Raw genomic sequence first — 9,792 nt, 5'->3', positions numbered from 1 at the left:
TGTAAAGAATGTCATTAGTATTTTAATTGAATTGAATATATAGATTTTTTGGGATAGTATGATTGTTTTACCAATATTAATCCTTTTGATTCATAAGCATGAGATGTATCTTCATTTGTTTGTGTCTGCTTCAACGTCTTTCTTCAGTGTTTTGTAGATTTTCCTGCCAACATTTTTCACTTACTTGGTTAAATTTATTCCTAGGTATTTTTTTTTTCTGTAGCTATTTTGAATATAATTTCTTTCTTATTTTTCAGCCTGTTTATTATTGAGGTATAGGTTTTTGTATGTTAATTTTGTACTGACTTTTGTGTATTAATTTTGTATCCTGTAACTTTATTGAATATATTTATCAGTTTTAAATTTTTTTCATGTGTGGTAGCCTTAGGTTTTTCTACATATAAGATCATGTTACCTGCAAAGATAATCAACTTGACTTTCTCTTTTCAAATTTAGATGCTTTTATTTCTTTCTCTTTCCTGATTGGTATTTGTAGAACTTCCAGTACCATAGTAAATAGGAGTGTTGAAGATGGGCATTCTTGTCTGGTTCCCGTTCGTAGAGAAAATGCCTTCAGCTTTTCTCTATTCAGTGAAATGCTACCTGTGGGATTGCCATGCATGGTCTTTCCACTGTTGAAGTGTGTTTCTTATATGCTTTTTAAAAAAAAAAAATTATGGCGGGTGCGCAGGGCCAGGCTGATGGGGAGACTTGGCTTTCCACCCAAGCCATGGGCGCTGTTGGGTACTCGGGGGTCCCCACGTGGCTCTGGTTTCTCGTTGTGGGCATTTGGTTGGCTTCACACTGCCATTCAGCCTTGAAGCCAGCAGGACTGAAAAACAGCTTCAGCCAAAGTTTCTCTTCTCGCTAAGGAGATGGGCCACGTGCGTCCGCCCAAGAGGACTGGAGAGGGATGACCTAACTTTCCGGGCGTGGAGGAGCCGTGGTTGAAAGAGGCGGCAGGGAGCGGATAGCGGGCTCCTTGATCATCGAATGCCTCCTTCTGTATTTCTATTCCTGCCGAGTGGGTTGGGCCATACTGACCACCCTGGAGGCGGGACGGATGACGCTCGGCGGGCTCTGACCACGTCTCCTTCATGTGGTTGCCCACAGGGATCCAGGAGGGAGTGGGCATGGGGCGCAGCCGCGACTCCCTCCCTCCCCACCTCCCTGTCGGTGGAGTTGGCGATGTGGAGAAGTGAGGGGACACGTTGGCTGCCCCGGCTTCTCCAGGACTCCGCCAGGTGCCCGCTCATCTCTCCTCACCCGGAGGAGGAGAGGCTCCGCACGGGGCTCCGAGACGGGATGTGCGCGGAGCCTGAGCCCCAGCCTAGCCATGGGACATAACGGGAGCTGGATCTCTCAAAACGACAGCGAGCCGAGCAACTGCGGATATTAACCGCAGCACGCTCAGGGAGTTCGGACAGGCGCAGCTGTACGGCCAGTTCACCACCACACCACCGTGCAGGTTGTCATCTTCGTAGGCTAGCTGCTCGGAAACTTCCTGGTGTTACGGTCAACTTGCCCCACAACCATGTTCAAATCTGTCAGCAACAGGTTCATTAAAAACTTGGCCTGCTCGGGGATTTGTGCCAGCCTGGTCTGTGTGCCCTTTGACAGCGTCCTCAGCACCAGTCCTCACTGTTGCTGGTGGATCTACACCATGCTCTTCTGCAAGGTCGTCAAATTTTTGCACAAAGTGTTCTGCTCTGTTACCATCCTCAGCTTCCCTGCTATTACTTTGGACAGATACTACTCAGTCCTCTATCCGCTGGAGAGGAAAACATCTGATGCCAAGTCCCGTGAACTGGTGAAGTACATCTGGGCTCTTGCAGTGGTGGCCAGCGTCCCTGTGTTTGCAGTGACCAATGTGGCCAATATCTATGCCATATCCACCTGCACAGAAGTCTGGAGCAACTTCTTGGGCCACCTGGTGTATGTTCTGGTGTATAACATCAACACAGTCACTGTGCCTTTGGCGGTGGCATTCCTCTTCTTGATACTGAGCCGAAGAGCCTTGAGTGCCAGCCAGAAGAAGGTCATCATAGCAGCGCTCCGGACCCCACAGAACACCCTCTCCATCCCCTATGCCTCCCAGAGGGAGGCCGAGCTGCACGCCACCCTGCTCTCCAGGGTGATGGTCTTCATCTTGTATAGCGTGCCCTACGCCAGCCTGGTCATCTACCAGACCATGCTCAATGTCCCCGACATTTACGTCTTCTTGCTGCTAACTGCCATTTGGCTGCCCAAAATCTCCCTGCTGGCAAACCCTGTTCTGTTTCTTACTGTGAACAAATCTGTCCACAAGTGATTGATAGGGACCCTGGTGCAACTATACCACCAGTACAGTCGCCGTAATGTGGTCAGTACCAGGAGCGGCCTGGCTGAGGCCAGCCTGGAACCCAGCATACGTTGGGGCAGCTAGCTCCTGGAGATGTTCCACATTGGGCAGCAGCAGATCTTTAAGCCCACAGAGGATGGAGAAGAGAGTGAGGCCAAGTACATTGGCTCAGCTGACTTCCAGGCCAAGGAGATACTTAGCACCTGCCTGGAGGGAGAGCAGGGGCCACAGTTTACACCCTCTGCCCCACCCCTGGGCACGGTGGACTCTGTATCCCAGGTGGCACCAGCAGCCCCTGCGGAACCTGAAACATTCTCTGATAAGTATTCCCTGTAGTTTGGCTTTGGGCTTTTTGAGTTGCCTTAGTGGCTCTCAGAAACCCGAAACAGCAAGAAGTGGCTGCTTCCCCACTTTGGGATCACCCCAGAAGAGCTGATGCAGACAAAGGTGCCCAAGGCAGGCAGGGTGGAGTGGTGTTGGGAACCCAGGCTAAGCTGATGCAATTGGAACAAGAGGTTGCATCAGCCCTCCCCGCCAAAAGCAAGTTGCATCAGCCCTCCCCGCCAGGAGCATGCCCCGGGCGTAGAGCCTGATCACGCACAGAGCATGCATGCGGGCCACCAATGAAGGACCTGATCACGTGCAGAACATGCATGGCTGCACCAATGGGGTAGCTGATCATGAGCTGAACACTCGTCTCCTAGCCTATCAGAACTACTTCCCCTTTCCCTCTCTACCCTCTCCCCTCCCTATATAAGGAACCCATTTTAAAATAAACTTTGCAGCTTGATCAGAACTTTTGTCTTGCTGCCATTCTTCGCGCCTCTTGTCCCATCCCTTCTCATCCACGATAGGCTTGCCCGGGTTCCTGTCTGTTGCTCTGCAGGCCGGAGCAGAGTGGAAGATGAGCAGAAACAATAAAGTGAGCATTTTCCAAAGGTGGATTCCTAGCAAGGATCATAAATGCTTGGAAGCAACAGAGAGCTTCGATATTCCCACTCTCCAGAATATTCCCACCGGAGGATGGGAATACTGTGGCCATATGATTGTATGATCTCCTTGCATCTCAGTGAGAGTGGATTCCTCCAATATGGGCCAGATGCTTTTGAATGATAGGGAAATCTATGTAAAATCCAATGTCCTCTTTATTAAGGGAGTATATATATCTATCTCAGTGATCCATTTCCTTAGTGAAGTCCACATTATTCCCCGTGGGGATAAGAGCTGGGCAGTTTTGAATGGGTCTTCATGTGGGTACTCCATGTGCATTTTCTGGGGATGTCTCACTTCCCTGTGCTCCACAGAGAACACACAGACAGAAGACTTTTAGAGCTCACAGGGAGCAGGGGCACTCTAAGGGAATTCTAAGATAATTATGGAGCAGGGTGGCCTCAGAGAAAATGCCTGTTTGATTAACTTAAACATATCAATCATTATATATTGAGAAGATAGGTATTTGACATCTTACACCATTTCTCTGGAAGCCCCAGTCATATGACTCCTCACCATTTCTCCCGATACCCTTCATCTTTTTCATTGGGATGTAGGTAAGGGATGAGGATTCCACACCTGTGATAGACAATAGATGTGCCTGGGAGTAAGGGACATATTTCATTCTTGATAATTCTGATTTTCCCTTGTCATCACCAATGCCTCAGAGAGATACACCTACACCCTCCAGTTAGGGTCAGTGTTGATTGCAAAACACTGCAAATCCTTTGCTATGTCTTTCACCTTAAATTGTGTTTTCTCAACAAATGAGAGAGACGCTTACAGGGGGAGAAGATAGACTGAAGGATGACTATGGCACTGTAGTTTTTTCCTCTTCCCTTTGATCTCACATGAAAGGTACTATGTAACAAGGAGTATGAGTCAAGTATATTGAAAAAATCATCTTAGGCAAACTTTCAGAATTAAAAGGTATTTTTAAAATTGAGTTAGTGTAAGCTGCGTCCTTTGGAAACATCAAACTGAAATGGCCTGGTTTGAAAAGGTGACTCTGCCCAGGAGGTTGGGAAGAATCTGACAAAGATGGTTTCATTCCAAGGAAGACTCTAGAACTCAGGTGTGGCCAGTCTCGTTTTCAGTCTGTTTGTACAACTGTGGTTCTCTCTTAATTTTGGTCACAGAGGAGGAACAGAACAGGGAGAAATAATTATTGTAGAGTTAAAAGGCAACATCTGGCCCAAATCAGCTCTTCACTTCCTGCTTCCTGTCTTTGTAGGAGCCAGAGTGGGTAAAAGAGGGAAGGCAGTGTCCTCAGCTGGTTAGTCTCACAAGCAATTTGGGACCTCCCTCGGGTGAATTTCACCAGGTTGAAATAGAATCACAGATAACACTTCACTCTTAGAAAGGTCAAACCAAGTGCCAGCTCTGCTCTTCTCTCTAGGGCGTTTTATTCTTGCTCTTGGCACTTAGGGGAGCTAATCTGGTGCCCTGAGCAAGCTTGAAGAGAAGTGATGGGAATCCTCACCAGCAAACTTCCACATCTCGACAAGTCTCCTCTTTTGACCACACTGTCCCTGTCTCTCGGAGGGAGCCCAGACTCTGTAGGGAGTTTTGTTTTCCTTTCTTCTCTTGGGTGTGGTGTCTTGTGTTTCCTGAATGTGAACCCAAAGACCCTACTTCTGGAGAAGAACCGTTTTCCTCTTTGTGTTAGTCTCCTCACAGCACTGTTTGCACACAGTAGAAACTGGTGTGCCACACCCTCCTGCAGCTCCGATGCCTCCAGGGCCCTGTGTGCATGGTGTCTATAGCTCCTTGCCCTGATAGTCAACACTGTGGCTCCTTCAAGCTTATCTTTCAAAACTTTCACAATCTTTATAACTTGTATCAATGGGAATAATAATCTGTAGGAAAATAGTGTCCACTTCAGGAGAATCTGTCAACTGTAGCCACTTTGGTGTTGTTCTGATAATATACTGTATATGTACAACTTAATAAATTTTGTCGAGGCAAAATCTGGTTGGGTATGTTTCTTATGTATGTTTGAAGCAGATGGCTGACTTCTAACAGGTCATTGCCAGGTGTATTTCTATACTCTTTGAAGAATAACATTTTAATACAAAATTGAAAAGCAAAAAAAAAAAAAAATTATAAAGGGATGTTGGATTTTATCAAATGCTTTTTTTTCTATGTTTCTTGACATAACCATGTGTATTTTGCCCTTCATTGGGTTGGTATAATGTATCACATTTATTGATTTCTGTATGTTGAACTATACTTGACTCCCTGAGATATATTATATATCTCACTTAATCATAGTGTATTTGTTAAGTTTTGATGTGTTGCATTTATTTTGCTAGAATTTTATTGAGAATTTTTGTGTCTGTGCTCATTGGGGATATTGGTCTACAGTTTGCTTTTTTGTCGTGTCTTTGTCTGGTTTTGTTTCAAGGTAATACTGTTCTTGCACAATGACTTAGAAAAAAAATCCTCTAATTTTTTGGAATGGTTAAAGAAGAATTTGTATTAGTTTTTCTTTACAAGTTCTGTAGAACTCAGCAGTAAAGCTATTCTATTCTAAGATTTTTTTTCTTTTTGGGGAAACTTTTTATGATTGATTCAATATCATTACTAGTTATTGATATGTTCACATTTTCTACTACTTTCTGGTTCAGTTTTGGTAGGTTTTATGTGCCCAGGAATCCTGTCATCTAGGTTATTCATCTTATTGGTGTATTGTTGCTTGTATTTGTCTCTAATGATCCTGTGCATTTCTGTGTTATCAGTTATAATGTCTCCTTTTTTGTAATTTTAAAAATTTACATACTCTCTTTTTTCTTGGTTAGTTTTGCTAGTGGTTTATCAATTTTGTTTTTTTAAAACACAACATTTTGTCTGGGCACATGGCTCACACCTGTAATCCCAGCCCTTTGGGAAGACAAGGAGAGCGGATAACCTGAGGTCAGCTGTTCAAGACCAGCCTGGCCAACATGGTGAAACCCCATCTAAAAATACAAAAATTAGCTGGGCATGGTGGTGGGTGCCTGTAATCTCAACTACTCCAGTGGCTGAGGCAGGAGAATCACTTGAACCCAGGAGGTGGAGGTTGTAGTGAGCCGAGATCATGCCATTACACTCCAGCCTGGGTGACAGAGCAAGATACCATCTCAAAGAAAAACAAACAAACAAACAAAAAACCTTTTCATTTTTTGATCTGTTATGCTATCATTTAATCTCCATTTCATTAAGTTGTGCTCTAATCTTTATTGTTTATTTTATTTTAATAATTTGGGTTTTCATTTGTTCTTACTTTTCTATTTCCTCGAGGTACAATATTAAGTTGCTTGTTTTCTACTTTTGTGATTCAGGCATTTATTACCATAAACTTTTCTCTTAGCACTGCTTTTGCTATATCCCATAGGTTATGGTGTATTTTGTTTCCATTTGTATTTGTCTCAATAAATGTTTGGATTTACTTCTAAAGTATTTCATTGAATCAATGGTCATATGGGAGCATGTTGTCTAATTTCTATGTGTGTAAACTTTCCAACATTCTTCTTGTTATTGATTTCTAGTTGTATTCCATTATGTTATGAGAAGATACTTATATTATGATGATTTATCTTAATTTACCTTTCCCTTAGTCTCAAGAACAGCAAATGCCATTTAAGTTCTGTTCCCTCCCCAACAACAAATAGAAAGTATTCAACTGCTTCAAAAAGATACTGTAATATGTATGTTAGAGGAAAGAACGTAGTTTATTTTAGTACCATTTTTTCTCCCAACCTAAAAACACAACTTTCTATTTTCAGTTACTATGCACTTTGGAAAGAGGTTAAGATGCTATGTAGTGGGTTAGTTAATAAAATAATCTGAAAGCGAACAAGTTGCTATAGACAACTTGCTAATTTTCAAAGCCTTGGAATACAATGAAGTTCAATTAACACAAAAACTATATTGTGCATAATTGAATCTTGCTTTTATGATTCTGAAGACACTTAGGAACTTTTAGTGCTCCAAGGTCATCATTATGATCATCAATTCTTATTGGAATGTGGAAGCACAAGGTAATATATGTTTCCAATTGACAAACGTTTAGACAGGCAAAAGCGCTAACTATATTGGTGTCTAAAGAGCATGAAGGTTTTTTTTTTCTTTTTTCTATAATTTGTCCCCTGCTATACCTAAAAGAATAATATTTTGTGAAGGACTTGGTTTTGTAGGACTAGTTAATGTCATTACTCATTCATTTATTCCAATAGATTTACTGAGAAATTAGTATGTGTCTATTTCTGAGTGGGAAGAAAAGTGATAAAGATCAATCGTTGTAACATACACACTCATAGATAGAAATAAGAAAAATAATGTTATTTAAAATACTATTTATTTATTTTGTTTCATCTCTCCTGAGAACAAAGGATATTGATTCTAATTGTACTTAGAAAATTTCTTCCTAGTCTATGTAATAAACGGCATTTGGAAATTATAAAACAGTAAAAATTTCTGATAAAGATTAAAATTAGAATATCTGTCCTAACAGTGTGAAGTGTATTCTATTTACTATATGATTACTTGAAATATAAATATAAAACCTAAACAGCGATATTTTGAGATACACTTCCAAGTTCCTTGCCACTGAATATATATGGAAGAATTTTGACCTGTGTAACTATGAGAATAGTGTCTGATCTCGTATATCCTTGATTAGCCTCTTCCAAGTTCTTGTGATCTTCTGTGATTCCTATTATGTTTTTTCTTATACTACATATGCTGCAATTGATGTCTTTTCTATTTAGTGATCCTTATATCAATTTGTAGATTTTCAATCTTTACATATGTGATTGCTTCAGGAAATTAGACATAAGTATATATTCTTATGTCTGATTTCCTGAAAATCTTGTTTTACTTTAATAAATCTAGCAAAATGTTAGTTTCCTCCTTCCTTGATGGCTATGGAAGTAACCTGATTATTTATTTTCAGGGTTATAGAGCTCTCTGCTTGAGACTTTTAAAGTTTGTGTTCTTCCACATATTGCCACAATATGAGTTTTTGAAAGTTAATGTCGTTACTCCTTTATTTATTCAAATAGATTTACTGAGAAATTAGTTTGTGTCTATTTCTCAGCTGGAAGAAAAGTGATGAAGATCAATCTTTGTAACACATACACTCATAGAAATATGAAAAATAATGTTATTTAAGATACTATTTATGTTTCGTCTATTCTGAGAACAAACAATATTGATTCTAACTGTACTTAGAAAACGTCTGCCTGGTCTATGTAATAAGATATATGTATATATGTAAATATATATGTTTATATATATATGTATATATAAACACACACATATATATGTATGTATTTATATGTAATCTGTCCCCTTCTTGATAGAGAGGTAGCGGAAAATGTTTTTTAAACTGACAAATTTCCTTCTATTCATTAGTGATAAGATATTTTCTGTATCACACAATTGAATGTCATTTTGTAGCTCAAGAAATCCCCGATTAACAATATCACACTCAATACTACATAAGACTTATAAGTATAGTCCCTCCTCCTAAGAAGGAATAAGACATATCAAATATTAGTTGAAAATATCTGCTATGGTTACACACAGATGGACATATATGTGAAACTTTATTTCACTTTTCTTAAAAAGATGGTGTGGAAATTTTCTTCTTTTTTTTTGTAGCTGTAAAGGGTGTATAATTCTAGCATTACTACATAGAATTACTTATCTTGGGGATAGTAAAGGTAGAGTGTTGATTAAGTGTATATCTTGGGTTGACTTCTAAGTTGTGCTATGGTAGTTAATTTAGCATTAATAATCTCAGAAGACCATGGAAGGTTGAATAGGAGGGTATGATTCTGATAGACCATAGATCCACCAGAATAGATCATAGGTAGATTGATAGATACAGCACAGACATAGGCCTAGAATTTCATACAACAAATTTGTTCATTTTAAAATGTTGGGACTTTGCAAAAGGAAAACAAAATAATAGTGACAGACATGACAGTTAAGATTTCATGTTCTGAAATCAGATATGCTTGATTTGAATTCTAGAACTGCCACTTACTTTAGTACATTTGATGTCTTCCTACTTTCTATATAAGAAAGAGGAAATAATGCATGCCATGTAGGAGTACTGCAATGATTCAGTTAGTTAACATAGGCAAAGTACTCTGCACAGTGCCAAACATTTAGTCATTGCTCAATAGGTAGTAGCTCTATCATTTATATTCAGTCAAAACATAATGAGATTTTAAATTACCATAGAAAAGTTAGGTTACTTAGCTTTTGCTACAGATAGAAGACAAATATATTAGAAAAGGTATGGGGAATGGCAACCAACAAAAAGGGAGGGTATGAGACCTAAAAATTATTTCCTCCTCATTTTCTGCTTAATTTTTATAGAACCAATTAATGTATTATATATGTACATATGTATGCATTCATTCAACAGGTATTTATTAAGCACATACCATGTGCAAGTACTATGCTAG

General features: G+C 40.2%; 1 pseudogene; it reads left to right on the top strand.

The window, feature by feature from the left end:
* The first annotated feature begins 1,336 nt into the window (after positions 1-1,336).
* On the top strand, positions 1,337-3,395 carry LOC101034986 (G-protein coupled receptor 176-like; annotated as a pseudogene).
* The last annotated feature ends 6,397 nt before the right edge of the window (positions 3,396-9,792 follow it).

The sequence above is a fragment of the Saimiri boliviensis genome, chromosome X (genome assembly GCF_048565385.1).
Source record: "Saimiri boliviensis isolate mSaiBol1 chromosome X, mSaiBol1.pri, whole genome shotgun sequence".
NCBI lineage: Eukaryota > Metazoa > Chordata > Mammalia > Primates > Cebidae > Saimiri > Saimiri boliviensis.
Note: the sequence above shows the minus strand (reverse complement) of the source record. Positions and strands in the feature narration are given on the sequence as shown.